This window comes from Aquarana catesbeiana, unplaced genomic scaffold, assembly GCF_042186555.1.
Source record: "Aquarana catesbeiana isolate 2022-GZ unplaced genomic scaffold, ASM4218655v1 unanchor211, whole genome shotgun sequence".
Lineage (NCBI taxonomy): Eukaryota > Metazoa > Chordata > Amphibia > Anura > Ranidae > Aquarana > Aquarana catesbeiana.
This window is the reverse complement of record NW_027362637.1, coordinates 1,111,272-1,125,698: the sequence shown is the minus strand read 5'-3', so window position 1 is coordinate 1,125,698 and position 14,427 is coordinate 1,111,272. Positions and strand designations below refer to the sequence as shown.

General features: G+C 47.2%; 1 long non-coding RNA gene across 1 annotated transcript in view; it reads right to left on the bottom strand.

The window, feature by feature from the left end:
* The window catches only part of LOC141121500 (uncharacterized), a 1,788,704-nt gene that overhangs the window by 663,006 nt on the left and 1,111,271 nt on the right, over positions 1 to 14,427 (bottom strand). The window lies entirely within an intron of this gene.

Sequence of the window (14,427 nt, the reverse complement as noted above, 5' to 3'; positions counted from 1 at the left end):
CATTGTAATGTAAAATTAAATCATTCAACTCACCATAATGCAGAATCAGTGGGATCCCTGAGCGTGTCACTAGCCACGTCGCCTTCCACGGACAGAGTCTGTCCTTGCATCAGGTGCCCCTGGCAGAGTCTGTCCTTGCATCAGGTGCCCCCGGCAGAGTCCGTCCTTGCATCAGGTGCCCCCGGCAGAGTCCGTCCTTGCATCAGGTGCCCCCGGCAGAGTCCGTCCTTGCATCAGGTGCCCCCGGCAGAGTCCGTCCTTGCATCAGGTGCCCCCGGCAGAGTCCGTCCTTGCATCAGGTGCCCCCAGCAGAGTCCGTCCTTGCATCAGGTGCCCCCAGCAGAGTCTGCATAGACCCCCTCAGTGCAGACCCCCTCCATCAGTGCAGACCCCCCCTCAGTGCAGACCCCCCTCAATGCAGACCCTCCTCAGTGCAGACACCCCCTATATTAGTGCAGCCCCCCCACTCAGTGCAGGAGCGGCCGGTGTTCTGCCGAGAAAGTTCCCCTTGGCAATGAAGGACCCCCTGTACTGCGCAGGCGCAGCGCTTGTGCAGTACGGGGCTGGGAAACTTTCGGCAAGACACGGCGACGGCGCTGTGTCTTCTGCTTGTTTCAGTGGAGAGGGGAGGGGCCGAGCAGCTAAAGAAGCCGCTTCATTGGCTGCACGGATCAAGCACCCTTCCTCTCTCCACTTACTCACACTAGGGGGAAGATCGAGCGGCGGCGGCCGCCGCCATTTTGCTGGAGCCAGCTGCTCCAAAAACAAAAAAAAAACAACATTCCCAATTTTCCTTATGGAAAATCCCAATTCGGGACAGCCTCCATCCGGGACGAGGGTCCCAAAATCGGGATTGTCCTGGGAAAATCGGGACTGTTGGCAACTATGGACTGTCACTGTAACTCAGGTATCGGTGAGGTGTCTATTATCTGTGCTGCTGCACACTGCTGTTAGTGTCACTGTGAGAGACAATTTCATGTGTGTGTGTAAATCAATTGTATTTACTATTGTAAATAAAATAAAAATAAAAAATCTACCTTAAATCACATCGCTAATTGCATTATGTACTTGTTTGTAGCCTAAATACTAAAATATGCGCTTAAAACTGTAATTTTGTAACTTTTGGAAATGCCAGTAAATTTTGGGTGTTGTGTCAGTAAATTTCAATCTGGTAGGTTGGCAACACTGCCTCTTAACATGCCCTGGCAACAGTCCAACAGCTGTCAGTCCTCAGGCTGAGTGTGCCAACCTTTACCAACCCTGTCTAGGAATATTTTATTAGCATAGCTGGTAGTAGATTGTCACATTCAGCCAGACTTTCTGCAATGTTGAAGTCATTTTATAGCTTCTTCATCCCACTTCTTCAGTTCTGGAGAAGGTATGATGGACCTTCAACATTACAGAACAAGTCCAGTTGAATGTGACTACTACCATCTATGCTATGACCTGGATACATAGGAACCTTCACAGACAGTAATCATGGAAGAATGTATTTATTATTACACCGCCACAGAACATACAGATGGATCTTGTATCAGACTTTATTAAAGGGGGGTTCCGGCCGCTATATATTTTTTTTTAAAAGTCAGCAGCTACAAACAGTGTAGCTGCTGACTTTTAATAAGGACACTTACCTGTCCAGCGAGCCCGCGATGTCGCCCCCCCAGGCCGATCCATCCATGGGATCGGCTGCCAGCGCCTCCATCTTAACGAAGGGAAACAGGCAGTGGAGCCTTGCGGCTTCACTGCCCGTTTCCTACTGCGCATGCGCGAGTCGCGCGGCGCTTTGTGAATGGCCCCGTTGCTTCCTGGGACACACACAGTTCCCAGAAGGCAACGGGGCCGCTCACCGAAGAGGAGGAAGCGGCAGATTAGGAAGACTGCCTAGCAACAAGGGTTTCAGGTAAGTTAACCACTTCAGCCCCGGAAGGATTTACCCCTTTCCTGACCAGAGCACTTTTTACAATTTGGCACTGCGTCGCTTTAACTGCTAATTGCGCAGTCATGCAATGCTGTACCCAAACGAAATTTGCGTCCTTTTCTTCCCACAAATAGCGCTTTCTTTTGATGGTATTTGATCACCTCTGTCGTTTTTATTTTTTGCGCTATACACGGAAAAAGACCAAAAATTTTGAAAAAAAATGATATTTTCTACTTTTTGTTCTAAAAAAAATCCAATAAACTCAATTTTAGTCATACATTTAGGCCAAAATGTATTCGGCCATATGTCTTTGGTAAAAAAAAAATGTCAATAAGTGTATATTTATTGGTTTGCGCAAAAGTTATAGCGCCTACAAACTAGGGTACATTTTCTGGAATTTACACAGCCTTTAATTTATGACTGCCTATGTTGTTTCTTGAGGTGCTAAAATGGCAGGGCAGTACAAAACCCCCACAAATGACCCCATTTTGGAAAGTAGACACCCCAAGGAAATTGCTGAGAGGCATGTTGAGCCCATTGAATATTCATTTTTTTTGTCCCAAGTGATTGAATAATGACAAAAAAAAAAAATTACAAAAAGTTGTCACTAAATGATATATTGCTCACACAGGCCATGGGCATATGTGGAATTGCACCCCAAAATACATTTAGCTGCTTCTCCTGAGTATGGGGATACCACATGTGTGGGACTTTTTGGGAGCCTAGCCACGTACAGGGCCCCGAAAACCAATCACTGCCTTCAGGATTTCTAAGGGCGTAAATTTTTGATTTTACTCCTCACTACCTATCACAGTTTTGAAGGCCATAAAATGCCCAGATGGCATAACCCCCCCCAAATGACCCCATTTTGGAAAGTAGACACCCCAATCTATTTGCTTTGAGGCATGTTGAGTCCATGGAATATTTTATATTTTGACACAAGTTGCGGGAAAGTGACACATTTTTTTTTTATTTTTATTTTTTGCACAAAGTTGTCACTAAATGATATATTGCTCACACAGGCCATGGGCATATGTGGAATTGCACCCCAAAATACATTTAGCTGCTTCTCCTGAGTATGGGGATGCCACATGTGTGGGACTTTTTAGGAGCCTAGCCGCGTACGGGGCCCCGAAAACCAATCACCGCCTTCAGGATTTTTAAGGGTGTAAATTTTTGATTTCACTCTTCACTGCCTATCACAGTTTCGGAGGCCATGGAATGCCCAGGTGGCACAACCCCCCCCCCCCAAATGACCCCATTTTGGAAAGTAGACACCCCAAGCTATTTGCTGAGAGGCATGATGAGTATTTTGCAGCTCTCATTTGTTTTTGAAAATGAAGAAAGACAAGAAAATTTTTTTTTTTTTTTCAATTTTCAAAACTTTGTGACAAAAAGTGAGGTCTGCAAAATACTCACTATACCGCTCAGCAAATAGCTTGGGGTGTCTACTTTCCAAAATGGGGTCATTTGGGTTTTTTCTTTTGCCACCTGGGCATTCCATGGCCTCCGAAACTGTGATAGGCAGTGAAGAGTGAAATAAAAAATTTACGCCCTTAGAAAGCCTGAAGGCGGTGCTTGGTTTTCGGGGTCCCGTGCGCGGCTAGGCTCCCAAAAAGTCCCACACATGTGGTATCCCCGTACTCAGGAGAAGCAACAGAATGTATTTTGGGGTGTAATTTCACATATTCCCATGGCATGTTTGAGCAATATATCATTTAGTGACAACTTTGTGCAAAAAAAAAAAAAAAATTGTCTCTTTCCCGCAACTTGTGTCACAATATAAAATATTCCATGGACTCGATATGCCTCTCAGCAAATAGCTTGGGGTGTCTACTTTCCAAAATGGGGTCATTTGGGGGGGGTTTGAACTGTCCTGGCATTTTATGCACAACATTTAGAAGCTTATGTCACACGTCACCCACTCTTCTAACCACTTGAAGACAAAGCCCTTTCTGACACTTTTTGATTACATGAAAAAATTATTTTTTTTGCAAGAAAATTACTTTGAACCCCCACACATTATATATTTTTTTAAAGCAAATGCCCTACAGATTAAAATGGTGGGTGTTTCATTTTTTTTTTCACACAGTATTTGTGCAGCGATTTTTCAAACGCATTTTTTGGGGAAAAAACACACTTTTTTAAAATTTTAATGCACTAAAACACACTATATTGCCCAAATGTTTGATGAAATAAAAAGGATGATCTTAGGCCGAGTACATGGATACCAAACATGACGTGCTTTAAAATTGCACACAAACGTGAAGTGGCGACAAACTAAATACATTTTTAAAAGCCTTTACAGGTTACCACTTTAGATTTACAGAGGAGGTCTACTGCTAAAATTACTGCCCTCGATCTGACCTTCGCGGTGATACCTCACATGCATGGTGCAATTGCTGTTTACATTTGACGCCAGACCGACGCTTGCGTTCGCCTTAGCGCGAGAGCAGGGGGGACAGGGGTGCTTTTTTTTTTTTTCTTTATTATTTTTTTGTTTTTATCTTATTTTTAAACTGTTCCTTTCATTTTTTTTTTTTTTAAATCATTTTTATTGTTATCTCAAGGAATGTAAATATCCCCTATGATAGCAATAGGTAGTGACAGGTACTCTTTTTTGAAAAAATTGGGGTCTATTAGACCCTAGATTTCTCCTCTGCCCTCAAAGCATCTGACCACACCAAGATCGGTGTGATAAAATGCTTTCCCAATTTCCCAATGGCGCTGTTTACATCCGGCGAAATCTAAGTCATAAAATGCTCGTAGCTTCCGGTTTCTTAGGCCATAGAGATGTTTGGAGCCACTCTGGTCTCTGATCAGCTCTATGGTCAGCTGGCTGAATCACTGGCTGCATTCTCAGGTTCCCTGGTGAGACAGGAGAGCCAGAGAAAAACACGGAAGACGGTGGGGGGGGGGGGGGCATTCCATCCCTCCTGCTTGTAAAAGCAGTCTAGAGGCTAATTAGCCGCTAGGATTGCTTTTACATGAAAGCCGACTGCTGGCTGAAAAGAATGATACCAAGATGATACCTAAACCTGCAGGGATCATTCTGGTATAACCATTCAAAGTCGTGAATGGCGTACCTGAAGACAAAAAAATGGTTAACAATAAAGCACAGTAAACGGTAAAGTATAAAAAATTGCATACCTGAAAAGCAAACATGATAAAACATAATAACAATAAAACATTGCAGAATAGAATACAGTAAAAAAGAGCAGAACAATAGAGAGAATAGAGAGAGAGAGAACAATAAAACGACAACTATTTTTTTTTTATTTTTGTTTGTGTTTTTTTATTTTTTTTTTTTTTTTTGTAACTGTAACTTTTATAACTGTAACCGGTTCCAGCTTCGGGTCTCTCAAAATGCGATGGCATCTTGGGAGACCCTGTGAAAGTGTGCCTAGTCTGTGGAATGCTGTACCCTACGCTAATACTCAACTAGTGTATGGTAGCGTTCAAAACATTTACCAATGCAAAGACCAGGATTGTCAGGACAGGAGGGACAATAATAGCGGGTGTCACGCCTATATCCGCGCTTGCTGCAGACACAACATCTTTTTTGAGGAGGTTCGCTGGGTAGGGGTACTCGGGAGGACATAAAGAAAATGCATCTCATGCAGCCGACTGAATTTGGTTGGGGATGTGAATGGGGGAAGTACGGGTGCTGCAGAAGTGGTGGGTTCCCAATTAGGATTGGCGAATGCACCAGGAAGGACATTATGGGCACGACGGGCCTGTGTTTGTCTTTTTGGTGGCAGCGGGACACTACTTGTGCTTGCCACCTCACCAGCTTGAACTGCACTTATGGGACTCGCCACGTCACCAAGTGTTACTGCAGTGCTGGTTTGACTACGACCGGGGTGTACTAGGCCACTGGTGCTTGCCAGTTCACCAAAACGCTACCAAAAAAACTGTTAGCGATCGCAGGGATCAGGCCTGACTCTGCGAACGCTGCAGTTATACGTTTAGTGTTTTGTAAGTGACAGTGATCGATCGATACTGCACTTGGGTGGGCTGGGCTGGGCCGGGCGGAGGGGCAAAACGCAGGTGCTAGCAGGTATCTGGGCTGATCCCGCTAACACTGCGTTTTTGGGAACCCTAAACTGCTGGGGACGCTAGTATAGATCTGATCGGATCAGATATTGATCCGTACAGATACTATACCACTAAGGTAGGCGTATGCTGCGTGCGTGGGTGTTAGCGGTACTGGCGCTAATCTGACGCTGCCTGGGGCGACGCATATCACTGCCGGGCGATCAGGGGGCTAAACCTTTATTCGGTAATAAACGGCGGGTGCCCTGACACTATAAAAAATAAACGAACTAATCAGCGTCAACTGTAACGGTTATACAGTGATCAGTGGTGAAAGGGTTAACTAGGGGGCAATCAAGGGGTTAAAACATTTATTAGATAGTATATGGGGGTCCCTGTCGCTATAAAACGCTGAAGGCGAACCTAAATATTTACGTCCCTAACTAGCGTCACCAGTGACACTAATACAGCGATCAGAAAAATGATCGCTTAGCGACACTGGTGACAGGGGGTGATCAAGGGGTTAAAACTTTATTGGGGGGGGTTAGGGGGGTATCCTAGACCTACAGGGGGCTAATACTAACTGCCCTACCACAGTAACTGTCACAAACTGACACCATGCAGTAATCAGAAAAAAAAAAAACACTGGGGTCAGTGTGAGGGGGGGGGGGGGGGGGGGTGATTGGGGGGGCGATCGGGGGGGGGGAATCGGGGGTGTTATGTGTGCCTGGCATGTTCTACTGTGTGTGTGTGTTCACTCACTGTGAAGTCTTCTCTCCTCGGCGCCGGAACCGAAACTGCCGAGTCGAGGAGAGATGACATCACATCCTCTGCCTGTGTGTACCATACACAGGCAGGGGATGTTTCTTATTGGCTGGGAGCGATCGCGAGGGGGGCCACGATCGGATAGCCTCCCCCTCGCCTCTCAACGCTCCCAGCCAAAAGCCGACCGCCGCTGGCACCGGGTGGGGGGGGTTCTGATCGGACCCCCCGCCCGTGGGAGGCAGATCACGTATGGGTATGTGATTTTGCCTGCCCGTGCCATTCTGCTCACGTATATATGCGTGAAGTGGTCGGCAAGTGGTTAAAAAAAAAATTTTTTTCAAATGTTTTTTTTTTTTTATGATTTTTGATGCCATTTTTTATTTTAGGGTGGCCCTCCACTTTAAATACTGCTTATTACATAAGATTAAAGTAATAAAGGTTCACAAACTTCTTACTGTCAATCTTGATGGTGACAAATCCTTCAGAGGCGGCCCGTACCACACCTTCATTTCCCCAGATCTCCGCCATCTGCACCGACTGTTCATTATCCCCTGTAATAGAGGAGATGAGGGGTACCTGCAATGTACTATCTATACCAGTCCTGAGAAGAATGATAATCGGGTATAACTGATCTCTAAGACACCAGTCCAGAAGGAGCCTGAATAGGCCTTGTGTACACACCAGCAGAGACGCAGCTGGAAATGGACCCTCATCAGGATATCATATTCAATGGTAACATTTTAAATCCTAAAGCCCAACTCCAACTAAAACTCTGTACAATCTGCTTTACATCCACCACCAAATCTGTCATAGAAGGCCCTGTGCATATTCATGCAAACTAAATACATTGTGTAAATTTGTGCTCTTTGATGTAAAAATTGGTAAGTTTAAAAGAAGATTGTATGATCAGATTGTGACATGTATGGTCACACTAATACCTGTGATCTTGGCATGCTACAGGCAACTAACCTGTAGAGAAATAACTCTCTGGCCGGATTAGTGAGTTGTCAGTCCCTCGATAGCGGAAACACTGTACAATCGTCCTTCACCAATGAGGGAGAGCATTACCACCATAATCCAGCCAATGAGGGAGTGACGCTACAGAAACAGGTGAGCGGTTCCTTTGCCCTCTAGTGACCCTGTGTGACATTCTGTAGATACAATGCTGGCCGGGCGCTAAACTGCTGCAGAAACATTTTTCTTTTTGATGCCGGGTTCACGGCATGGGGCCCGGTGCGTGTCTATTCACCGGTTCAGGTGCGATTCAGCTCTGAATTTTTGCCTGAATTTGCACTTGAACCGGACCCAAAGATGCACAGCACCCTTCTGCAATCTGGACTGCGGCCGCCCCAGACCTGTGTGATTCGGCTCCATTGACAGCCGGTCACACTCTCCTGTCATGCAAATTTGATGCATATATGTGAACCTAACCTGAAGCTTTTAAAGTGGAACTTAACCCGTCGATCAGTTTCCCAAAACAGTTACATTCGGGGAATGCCGTGAGAGAGAAAGGTAAAAGTTGCTTGTGCTCTCAACCAAACTGTCAAGCCACCAAATGGCTGTTGTTATAACTGATCACATGTGCAGCACCCACTGCAGATCAAACTGAGGCAAAGATGGCAGCTTCATGGGCTGTAAACAATTGTTTACAACTTAGGTGCCCAACCTGTGCCCTGCAGACACTACTCTTGGGTCCCCCATTTCCCTGTAATAGCCGGGATTTCTAGCAGTCTCATGTGATGTGTCTCCAGTCTACTACTGTCTCTTGGACCATGTTCCCAGACTCCAACAACTCCTATATTCTGATCACAGTCTCTGACAGTAGTCTCTTGTAACATTTCCACTTTCTCTTGTATCATGCCCACAATCTCTGACCATCTCTTGTCTCATGACTGCAGTTACTAACCATATCTTGTATTATGCTTGCAGTCTTTAGGCTCAACCGCATGTGAATCGCACATGTGAAATGGAATGCATTCCTGCAATTCACATGCAATTCAGTGCAGTGCGATTTGAGCCTATTCATTTTAAATGGGCTCAAATAGCAACAAAGAACTCCATGCACCATTTTTAAGCTGCGCCACAACTAGATCGCATAGTACAGAATGGCATTATGGTGCAGGCAAACGCACTGTGTTTTCAGTGTCATTAACATTGACACATTGTTACATAGTTAGGTTCAAAATAGACACAAGTCCATCTAGTTCAACCAAAAAAAAAATAATAATACAATCCCATATACACAATCCTTCACTCACAGTTCACCTGGAGCAGGTCACAAGGGCAGTGTGTTTTGCATGCGATACGGGAAATCCAAACTGATTGCAGTGTTTCCCGCACTGCATTAGACCTAGACTTAAAGTGATCGTAAATGTTCCTATTATAACATATAATATATGTTCCTAAATATTATTATTATTGTTATACAGGATTTATATAGCGCCAACAGTTTACGTAGCGCTTTACAACTTGAGGGTAGACAGTACAAATACAATACACTTTAATACAGTAGGAATCAGAGGGCCCTGCTCCTTAGAGCTTACAATCTAAGAGGGAAGGTCAAGAGATATAAGAGGTAATAACTGTGGGTGATGTACTGATTGAGAAGATACGTGTACAGGTGTTAGGTGGGGGCCAGATAGGCTTCTCTGAAGAGATGAGTTTTCAGGGATCGTCTGAAAGTGGATAAAGTAGGAGAAAATCAGACGGATTGGGGTAGAGCATTCCAGAGGATGGGGAGGCTCTGGAGAAGTCCTGAAGGGGAGCATGGGATGAGGTGACAAGGGAGTTTGAGAGCAGGAGGTCTTGGGAGGAGCGAAGACAATGATTAGGTTGGCATTTTGTGACTAGGTTAGAGATGTAGCTGGGGGCCAGGTTGTGGATGGCTTTGTAAGTTATAGTTAGTATCTTGAATTTAATTCGGTGACTGAGTGGCAGCCAATGGAGGGATTGGCAGAGGGGTGTAGCAGACGCTGAGCGGTTTGTGAGATGGATGAGCCTGGCAGCAGCGTTCATGATGGACTGAAGTGGGGAAAGCCTATTTAGAGGTAAACCAATGAGGAGGGAGTTGCAGTAGTCGAGGCGGGAGATGACCAGGGAGTGGATTAGAAGCTTTGTGGTGACATTGGTTAGGAAGGGGCGTATCTTGGAGATGTTGCGGAGATTGAGGCGGCAAGTTTTGGATAGTGATAGAATGTGGGATCGAAAGGTTCGTTCAGAGTCCAGGATTACACCTAGGACCTTGGTGTGGGGAGATGGGTTGATAGTTGAGCCCTTGATATTGACAGAGAAATCAGGGGAAGTGGCACCTGAGGGAGGAAATATCATGAGCTCAGTTTTGGATAGGTTGAGTTTGAGGAAGTGATGTGACATCCAGGCTGATATGTCTGCTAGTAAGTTGGTAATGCGTGAGGAGACAGATGGAGAGAGCTGGGGGGTGGAGAGATAGATTTGGGTGTCATCAGCATAGAGATGATATTTAAAGCCGTGGGAGGCAATCAACTGACCCAAGGAGGTGGTGTAGATTGAGAAAAGGAGAGGTCCAAGAACAGAACCTTGGGGGACCCCAACGGAGAAAGGAAGAGGAGAGGAGGAAGTAGAGTTGTAAGTGACACTGAAGGAGCGGTGGGATAGGTAGGATGAGAACCAGCGAAGAGTACAGTCACGGAGACCAAAGGAGTGGAGTTTTTTGAGGAGGAGGGGGTGGTCCACTGTGTCAAAGGCAGCAGAGAGATCCAGGAGAAGTAGTACAGAATAGTGTCCACTGGTTTTAGCCATTAGTAGGTCATTTGAGAGTTTAAGGAGAGCAGTTTCCGTGGAGCGTTGAGGGCGAAAACCAGACTGAAGGGGATCAAGAAGTTTATTCATGGTCAGATGGTCGCTTAGTCGGTTGTAGACCAGTTGTATATACTTGCCTGCTTTGTGCAATGGTTTTGCACAGAGCAGCCCTGATCCTCCTCTTCTTAGGTCCCTGTCGGTACTCCTGGCTCCTCCTCCCTGCCGATGCCCCCGTAGCAAGCTGCTTGCTATGGGGGCACTTGTGCATGCTCACTCCTTAGCCATCTCAGGCCTGCCCCCTACTCACTGGCTGTGACTGACAGCAGCAGGAGCCAATGGAGCCTGTGTCTGAGCTCTAATCAGTGCAGTAAGAAAACTGTGATGAACAACGCACCCTACTCTTTAACAAAACATATACATCATAAAGTGCAAAAAAAAAAAGTGCAATATCATGAATGACCGCTAGATGTCCCTAGAGGATTAATTAACATAAAATGAACGTGCAAAATATGCAATAATATAAACTCTGAAGTGCTATTATACATAAAATTACCACCAGATATCTCCAGTGTATAGCAAAAATTGAAAATAAACTTATGGTGCAGTGTCCGAAAGGTAAAGTAATTATAAATAGAAAGTGCCGGTCTTCCCTCTCTCAGTCCTTGTCTCCACCCTCTGTCAGTCCCCGATATTCCCTCACTCAGTCCTTATCTCCACGTTCTGTCAGTCCCCCGTCTTCCCTCTCTCAGTCCTTGCCTCCACTCAATGTCAGTCCCCGGTCTTCCCTCTCTCTGTCCTTGTCTCCAGTCTCTGTCAGTCCCTGGTCTTCCTTGTCTCAGTCCTTGTCTCCACTCTCTCTCTCAGTCCCCCATCTTCCCTCTCTCAGTCCTTGTCTCCACTCAATGTCAGTCCCCGGTCTACCCTCTCTCTGTCCTTGTTTCCAGCCTCTACAGTCCCTGGTCTTCCCTCTCTCAGTCCTTGTCTCCACTCTCTCTCAGTCCCCGGTCTTCCCTCTCTTAGTCCTTGTTTCCAGTATCTGTCAGTCCTTGTCTCCAGTCTCTCTCAGTCCCTGGTCTTCACACTCTTAGTCCTTGTCTCCACTCTCTGTCAGTCCCCGGTCTTCCCTCTCTCAGTCCTTGTCTCCACTCTGTCAGTCCCCGGTATTCCCTCTCTCAGTCCTTTTCTCCACTCTCCCTCAGTCCATGGTCTTCCCTCTCTCAGTCCTTGTCTCCACTCTCTCTCAGTCCATGGTCTTCCCTCTCTCAGTCCTTGTCTCCACTCTCTGTCAGTCCCCGGTATTCCCTCTCTCAGTCCTTGTCTCCACCTCTGTCAGTCCCCGGTCTTCCCTCTCTCAGTCCTTGTCTCCACCTCTGTCAGTCCCCGGTCTTCCCTCTCTCAGTCCTTGTCTCCACTCAATGTCAGTCCCCGGTCTTCCCTCTCTTAGTCCTTGTCTCCAGTCTCTGTCACTCCCTGGTCTTCCCTCTCTCAGTCCTTGTCTCCACTCCCACTCAGTCACCAGTCTTCTTTCTCTCAGTCCTAGACTCCAGTCTCTCTCAGTCCCCGGTCTGCCCTCTCTCAGTCCTTGTCTCCACTCTCTGTCAGTCCCCGATGTTCCCTCTCTCAGTCCTTGTCTCCACTCTCTGTCAGTCCCCGATCTTCCCTCTCTCAGTCCTTGTCTCCACTCAATGTCAGTCCCCGGTCTTCCCTCTCTTAGTCCTTGTCTCCACTCTCTGTCAGTACCCGGTATTCCCTCTCTCAGTCCTTTTCTCCACTCTCTCTCATTCCCCGGTCTTCCCTCTCTCAGTCCTTGTCTCCACTCAATGTCAGTCCCCGGTCTTCCCTCTCTCTGTCCTTGTCTCCAGTCTCTGTCAGGCCCTGGTCTTCCTTGTCTCAGTCCTTGTCTCCACCCACTCTCTCAGTCCCCCATCTTCCCTCTCTCAGTCCTTGTCTCCACTCAATGTCAGTCCCCGGTCTACCCTCTCTCTGTCCTTGTTTCCAGCCTCTGCAGTCCCTGGTCTTCCCTCTCTCAGTCCTTGTCTCCACTCTCTCTCAGTCCCCGGTCTTCCCTCTCTTAGTCCTTGTTTCCAGTATCTGTCAGTCCTTGTCTCCAGTCTCTCTCAGTCCCCGGTCTTCACTCTCTTAGTCCTTGTCTCCACTCTCTGTCAGTCCCCGGTCTTCCCTCTCTCAGTCCTTGTCTCCACTCTCTGTCAGTCCCCGGTCTTCCCTCTCTCAGTCCTTGTCTCCACTCTGTCAGTCCCCGGTATACCCTCTCTCAGTCCTTTTCTCCACTCTCCCTCAGTTCATGGTCTTCCCTCTCTCAGTCCTTGTCTCCCCTCAATGTCAGTCCCCGGTCTTCCCTCTTTTAGTCCTTGTCTCCAGTCTCTGTCAGTCCCTGGTCTTCCCTCTCTCAGTCCTTGTCTCCACTCTCACTCAGTCACCAGTCTTCTTTCTCTCAGTCCTAGACTCCAGTCTCTCTCAGTCCCCGGTCTTCCCTCTCTCAGTCCTTGTCTCCACTCTCTGTCAGTCCCCGATGTTCCCTCTCTCAGTCCTTGTCTCCACTCTCTGTCAGTCCCCGGTCTTCCCTCTCTAAGTCCTTGTCTCCACTCAATGTCAGTCCCCGGTCTTCTCTCTCTCAGTCCTTGACTCCACTCTCTCTCAGTCCCCGGTCTTCCCTCTCTTAGTCCTTTTCTCCACTTTCTCTCAGTCCATGGTCTTCCCTCTCTCAGTCCTTGTCTCCACTCTCTGTCAGTCCCTGGTCTTCCCTCTATCAGTCCTTGTCTCCACTCTCTCTCAGTCTAGGGTTGCCACCTTTTCTTCAAGCCAAACCCGAACATTTTTCACGGCACACAGCAATTTTTTTGAAGTACACACTATATGAGTGTAAAGTACCTGGGACACCTTTTGGGTTACCCAAAGAGAGTAGTAATGAGGTGTGCTATGGTGAACAGTGGCTGCGGCCAAATTGCATTAACAGTGGGGGGGACTTAAAGGGACATGGTTAAATGAAACTAAACCATTCGTGTACCCATAAAATATGATTCGATTAATAAAAGAAATGTCAGTTAAAATATGAAACTAGTCTACCTTAAAAGTGGACACTGTCAGCCAGTAGAGCAGAGGACGGTGTCAGTAGAGCAGTGGACGTTGTCAGTAGGACAGTGGATGGTAACAGTGGGGCAGTGTACGGTGTCAGTAGGGCACTGGACAGAGTCAGTAGAGCAGTGGACGGTGTCAGTAGATCATTGGACGGTGTCAGTAGGGCAGTGGATGGTGTCAGTAGGGCAGTGGATGGTGTCAGTAAGGCAGTGGACAATGTTAGTAGAGCAGCGGATGGTGTCAGTAGAGCAGTGAACGGTGTCAGGATGGCAGTGGACGGTGTCAGTAGATCATTGGACGGTGTCAGTAGAGCAGTGGATGGTGTCAGTAGAAAAGTGGACGGTGTCTGTAGGGCAGTGGACGGTGTCAGTAGAACAGTGGACGGTGTCAGTAGAACAGTGGACGGTGTCAGAGCAGTGGACAGTGTCAGGATGGCAGTGGACGATGTCAGTAGAACAGTGGACAGTGGCAGTAGAACAGTGAACAGTGTCAGTAGAATAGTGGACGGTGTCAGTAGAGCAGTGGATGGTGTCAGGATGGCAGTGGGCGGTGTCAGTAGAACATTGGATGGTGTCAGTAGGGCAGAGGATGGTGTCAATAGGGCAGTGGACGGTGTCAGTATAGCAGTGGACAGTGTCAGTAGAGCAAGCAGTGGAAGATGTCAGAAGGGCGGTGGGCGGTGTCAGTAGAGCAGTGGACGGTGTCAGTAGGGCAGTGGACGGTGTCAGTAGGGCAGAGGACTGTGTCAGAGCAGTGGATGGTGTCAGTAGAGCAGTGGATGGTGTCAGTAGGGCAGAGGACGGTGTCAATAGGCAGTGGATGGTGTCAGAGCA